The sequence below is a fragment of the Suncus etruscus genome, chromosome 8 (genome assembly GCF_024139225.1).
Source record: "Suncus etruscus isolate mSunEtr1 chromosome 8, mSunEtr1.pri.cur, whole genome shotgun sequence".
Taxonomy (NCBI): Eukaryota; Metazoa; Chordata; class Mammalia; order Eulipotyphla; family Soricidae; genus Suncus; species Suncus etruscus.
In genome coordinates this window covers 115,007,676-115,014,227 of record NC_064855.1, presented here as the reverse complement: position 1 = coordinate 115,014,227, position 6,552 = coordinate 115,007,676, and the positions used below count along the sequence as shown (strand labels likewise).

General features: G+C 45.1%; 1 non-coding gene across 1 annotated transcript; it reads left to right on the top strand.

Annotated features, from left to right (window-relative positions):
- Window positions 1–1,412: 1,412 nt before the first annotated feature.
- LOC126016823 (U2 spliceosomal RNA) lies at window positions 1,413–1,609 on the top strand. Its single transcript, XR_007498526.1, has one exon. It is a non-coding gene; the product is annotated as a U2 spliceosomal RNA (small nuclear RNA).
- The last annotated feature ends 4,943 nt before the right edge of the window (window positions 1,610–6,552 follow it).

Genomic DNA, 6,552 nt, shown 5'->3' with positions numbered 1-6,552 from the left:
GGTGAGCTGGAACTTCCAGCTCTTTTCTCTTTTGTGTCTGAAAGTTGTTATTGCAATAATGTCTTTCATTTTTCTTAAAACCCATAGATGAGTGAGACCATTCTGCGTCTTTCTCTCTCTCTCTCTCTCTCTCTCTGACTTATTTCACTCAGCATATTAGATTCCTTGTACATCCCTGTATAGAAAAATTTTATGACTTCATCTCTCCTGACAGCTGCATAATATTCCATTGTGTATATGTACCACAGTTTCTTTAGCCATTCATCTGTTGAAGGGTATCTTGGCCTTTTCCAGAGCCTTGCTATAGTAAATAGTGCTGCAATGAATATAGGTGTAAGGAGGGATTTTTCTATTGTATTTTTGTGTTCCTAGGGTATATTCCTAGGAGTGGTATAGCTGGTTCGTATGGGAGCTCGATTTCCAGTTTTTGGAGGAATCTCCATATTGCTTTCCATAAAGCTTGAACTAGACGGCATTCCCACCAGCAGTGGATAAGAGTTCCTTTCTCTCCACATCCCCGCCAACACTGTTTATTCTCATTCTTTGTGATGTGTGCCATTCTCTGTGGTGTGAGGTGGTATCTTATCGTTGTTTTGATTTGCATCTCCCTGATGATTAGTGATGTGGAGCATTTTTTCATGTGTCTTTTGGCCATTTGTATTTCTTCTTTGTCAAAGTGTCTGTCCATTTCTTCTTCCCATTTTTTGATGGGATTAGATTTTTTTTCTTGTAAAGTTCTGTCAGTGCCTTGTATATTTTGGATATTAGCCCCTTGTCTGATGGGTATTGGGTGAATACTTTCTCCCACTCAGTGGGGGGCTCTTGTATCCTGGGCGCTATTTCTTTAGAGATGTATAAGCTTCTCAGTTTAATATATTGCCATCTGTTACTCTCTGCTTTCACTTGTTTGGAGGGTGCACTTTCCTCTTTGAAAGTGCCTTTAGTCTCAATGTCCTGGAGTATTTTACATATGTGTTGTTCTATATATCATATGGTTTCGGGTCTGATATCAAGGTCTTTCATCCATTTGGATTTAACCTTCGTACACGATGTTAGCTGGGTGTCTAAGCGCAATTTTTTGCAAGTTGCTAGCCAGTTTTGCCAATACCGCTTGCTGAAGAGGCCTTCTTTGCTCCATTTAGGGTTTCTTGCTCTTTTATCAAAAATTAGGTGATTGTATATCGGGGGAACATTCTCTGAGTATTCAAGCCTATTCCACTGATCTGAGGGCATGTCCTTATTCCAATACCATGCTGTTTTGATAACTATTGCTTTGTAGTCATTTCTTTTGAATATGTATGTTTTTTTTCTCTGACAGCTGTAAGTCTTACTAAATATTCTCTTATACAGTGATGATTCTAACCACTTTATATATTTTCTTCTCTTTGTGAGCTGTTGAATTAGGAATTTTGATCGCTTCTCCACCTTTTGGCTAAGATCAAGTGTAGTATCTGTTCTTATCAGTTCAATAAGGAATTTTGGTGAAAGAGTCCCCCAGTTTAATGCTTATGATTGAACCATGTCATGGGGATTGTTGGACTCATTCTTATGGTCCCCATATATGCCGATAATGCCACGTGGCATTGTTCCTTGTTTGCATAGGCACATTAAAATGGGAAAATACTATACATACAAATAAGATCTTATCTAATAGAGAGGGGAACACATAAATCTTGTAGTGCAATGGGACCTTACACTCTGAATATTGTCATAATGACCTGGAACAGGCCTCAGAAGAATGCTCATTCTCCATTCACCCCTGAACCAGGGAAACCATCCACGAAACATCCAAGTTAGTCTATAACATCACCTGGAAGCAATCCTCTACCAGGAAAGACCCTAGCTCTGCTCTGACATCGACCTGCTCAAAAGAGACTTCCCTTAACACTGAGAAGACTTAACAACAACAACGACCTGCTTATAGGACAGGGCTCTCTTCATTGCCCTTTAATTGTGAGGTGAAACTAGAGGACCCTCCACATCCTGACTACAATGTAGGATATGCAGATTCCAGGATCTTTAATACAGAAACATGAAACCAACAACACAGACTGTGTGAAAAATAAACATGTTGGCAGTACAGATAATGTCTTGGATTGGACAAACTAGCTTTCCTGGAGCCTAGACTTGGTTTTCTGCCAGGAAACTTCAGGGGTAATGTCTCCTTGTATTTAGGCCAAGGTAATTCCTTTCCATGACCCTAATATTTTGGTGGGCCTATGCAAAAAATATTTGTCACTCTAACACCGTTTTTACTGTGCTCTGTTGACTTTAATCCTTAAAAAAAAAACCATTTAAACTTTTGAGGTTAACTTAAACTAATATGCATGTGCATAGAAATGTAAAAAAAATACTATGCCTCTAATATTTAAGGAATTACATGAGTATTATGGCTTTAGATTGCTTTGTGTGTTGCTAAGAAATATTTTCATGCATTACAATCTGGGGAATTGAGGGACAAAGTAACTGTACATAGGTTCTGTTTTATCTATCTTAATGTTATTTGGCTGAAAGGTCAAAGCTAAGATATCAGCAAGGGGACTTCTGAGAATTCTGTTATGGGTGATTGTCCTTCCAGTGTAACTTTACCTAATTGTCCTCTTTCTTTGCATCTTTGTTCTCATAATTAAAAAAATTAAAAAATGGCATCACCAATATTAAATTTTGCACTTAGTACAATAGCTAAGCTATAAAATCTCCATTCACATTTTAAAGAGACTTGGTAAATAAAGTATAAGGTTCATACAGTAAACATTTCATATTTCTAGACCACAGTTTCCTTGTTGAAATCATTCAATTTTACTTAGGTAGTACAAAAGCATACCTTGAGGATAGTTAATAATCAATAATGTTTTTCTAAATAAATTTTATTTAAAAAACAGAATGGGGTTTCCAGGAGAAGAATCCTACAGGAACTGCCGTACCTCAGCACAAGGAAACACAGCCTGGCCAGAGAAAGAGGCTGAGTCACGTCCCACAAAGGACCTATCTAAGGAGATGCTACTCCCCTTTCAGAGTGAATGTCCATTCCCACCCATGCCAACACCCACCCTGTGACAGCCCACAGGTGAGGGAACTCCTAATTGCCATTCCCACCACAGGTGTTCATACAGAGAGGTCCCATGGGCTTGGAAGGAAGATTGAATGATAGAAGCCCCGGGGAAGACAGGAAGGTAGCACGGGCCCTGTTTTCCCTCCACCTAGAGATTAAAGGAGATGAACATCCTGGAGCTCCAAAGAAATCCTGCTCAAGACACCCATCTGAGACCAAGGACTTGTTGATCGGCAAGAGAGAACTTCACTTGCCCATCCAGTTCATAGATGCTATCAGGTTCATTCAACACATCTACAACCTCGCCCTGCTTGGGGTCAGGGTCTGTTCTCCAGTCTGACCTCACATCCCGTGGGGTCCCCTGGGGAGATTGGGGACAACTAAATAGGGTCAACCTCAGGGTGGGGAATGCTTAAGGGATGTTCTCTGGTGCGATCTTCAGGAGGATATTAGAAAGACCAGATAATGAAGGCCCAGACACTCATAACATACTGTGTGTGATGTGATTGCCACCAAAATCATACCTCGCCTTCATTTGCATACAGGAAACACTTGATGACATCATAAAGCAGTGAATTCTAGTCTCCAGCATTAAAAGGAAAAGGTCAGAGAATAGAACCAATCATGGATTGGAATTCCATGTATTTGGTTGTGTTCCTGATAGCAATAAAATTTGAAGGCGGTAGTTTTCTACCTTTACAAACTTCAGGTAAGACTCACTTCCCAGATCTGTACTCAGAACGAAGACCTGAACACATTGCCAGAGCATCTAAGAAGGAGTTAGAGGGAGGTTGTCACTGGAAAGCAATGTTCAGTTCCAGTCCTTGGGGCCAATCTTGCTCTCAGAAAACTGTCACCTGGACCTTTCCTTCTCAGTCCCACAATCTCCCACGCCGAGCATGGGTCCCCATCTCACAGCAAACAGAACTCATGGGCCAACCATGGCACACATGACTGGTGAGCTCTCAGCTGCGTGGCCATGTCCTGTCCTCCCTGGGTACTTCTTATCTTGGCACGAGGGCTTCACCACAGGTCATTTCCTATTCAACCTTGAATCACCAACTGGCAACTGCAACACTACTGTGGTTAGCTTCTGGGTGCTGAGTTCAAGAAGGGTGAAACACAGATGCATGTGCATTAAAACAACTTTCTTTGTCCTTCCACAGCAACAGACTTGCTGGAAATTGGAAGCAGGAGTGCTCACGGCAATGTCGGAGGCCTCCTGGGTGAACTAGCCATCAAAGGTGGTCTAGTCAAACTGAGCAGCCTGGGCGGTCTGGGAGGATCTGGTGGCACCAAAGAGCTAAGCAAATCCAGCAGAAGTGGTCTGAGAGGTGCATTTGGCACTGGTGGTCTCAGAGGTGCAAGCGGCAATGGCGGTCTTGGAACATCCAGTGGCCTGGGTGTACTTGGCAGATCTCTAGGCATGGCTGCTCTGAAAGGATCCAGCAGCACGGGTGGTCCCTCTCCCTGTGGACCCAGTGACATCAGCCGTCCCAGTGGCATCCGTGCTCTCAGCAAGGCCGGCAGCAACCAAGGTTCCAGCGAATCTGGCAGCATTGGTGGACTCAGCGGGCCTGGGCTCACTGAGGAGGAATTCCCCAAACAAGGTAAAGCCCCTGGGTAGGGCCACCCCTGACCCCTGAGTCCCTGGGAGACAGGGTCAGAGCCTGACCTGTGCTGCCACCAGGTACAAGGTCTGGAGACAAGTCAGTGTTTGTGGAGTGGGTGTGAATGTGGTGGTGCCTTGTCTTGGCCATGCTGGAGGGTTCTGAACACTCCTTGCTGGCCCTTCACCGATGGCCCTGTGTGTCAGGACCCATTCTCTAGCCCGGGTGTGCTCCTCCCTGACCACAACACACCTAGGCTGTAGCTGCTTTCCACCCTGCCCGGCAGCCCCACTCCCTGCTCTACAGTGCTTAGCTTGGGCCAGCATCTGCGCCGTATTACAGTAATGTGTGGCAGAGCCCATGTGCTTCTGCCCCTGGAACAGCTAGTGGGCAAGGGCAAGGGGCACCCACTGCTATGCAACCACGGTGTTTCCAGGGCTCCTGGTTCTTGCTGCTCAGCTCTCTGCAGGTCATGCACGTGCCTCACTCTTATCTCTGTCCTGTGTGCAACTGTGTGTGCTGGGACAAGTGTGGTGTGCGGTGTACATGACCCAGCGTGGCATGTGATATAGGTGACTTTAGGTGACATCACATCTGTGGAGAGTGTGGCTGTGTGGATGTGTGGAGCACATATGCTGGATACTCCATGTGGTAGTTGTCTGGTGTCTATTACGTTCTTTGTCTGGTCTGGTCGATATGGGCAGTGTGATGGGTGACTAGAAAATGGTGCTTGCCTCATGTGAATGGAGTGGTGTGAAGTTGGGGTTGACTTGGCTGATGGGAGAGACATGGATGGTGAATGCAATGTGAGTGGTATGAGTGTGGTGTGATGGGTGTGAGTGCATGAGGTTGGATGAATGTGGAGTTGAGATGTGTCGTGCAGTCAGTCATGTACACTGGATGAATGTCTGTGATGTGTGAACGTGGTGTGTTATCAGTGAGTTTCATGATATGCACTAGTACAGACACACATACATGTTGTCTTAATAGAAACGAATGAATCCTTGTGTTGGGAGGGGGATGGTGAGGCCTTCTGGACTCGACCCAGCTCCCACAGCCCCTATGGCCTGGCGCCTCTGAAGGTTGTAGGATGAGGGCGGAGATGTCCACAAAGCAGTCCCATGAAGTTCCAGGAGCCAGACAGCTTGATTTCACATTCCCTACCGCCATGCAGACGTCCTCACTTGGCCTCTCATACTAAGCCTTTTCCTAGCAGCCACTTTTCTGTTCCTTCTGGCTTTCTCGGCCTCTGTATCCCTTTCAGCTGCCTTTGCCAGTCTTCCTCACTGGCTTCCAGGCTGACTAACTCCCTTTGGTGATCCGGCTGCTGCTGCTGCTTCTTTGATGATGCTCCATGGATAATGTTGACTCTGCTGTTGAATCTACTGGTGATGCCTCACATGCACTTCTCTCTCTAACTCTCCTAAGTTCTTATGCCCTCTCTCCCCCCCTCCATGCAGACTCCTCTCCCCGCCCATCGCAGGAATTGGCTGTTCTGATCATGTGCGTGTGTGTGTGTGTGTGTGTGTGTGTGGAAAAAGTAGGAGAGATGTGTGTGGGGTGTGGCACGTGAACTGAATATGTGTTGGATCTCTGCTGTGATGTGTGATTCGGGGGGCATGACTAGATAAGGTATGATATGTGGTATATGGGCTATATAATATGTGGTCTGTATAAACAAATGTCTTACACATGATTGTGTCTGATATGTAGAGTTGACAATGGATGTATGTTGAGTTCTGTGTCAATCAGGGGGATACATGTGTGGCATTGTCAGGTGTGAATGTGGCATGCGGTGTCATTGAGCATTTGTGTTCTATGTCAATGTGTGCCATGATAGGTGCGTCCTGTTACCGTCCATGTGTAAGAGATGTGGGGTGGTCATGCATG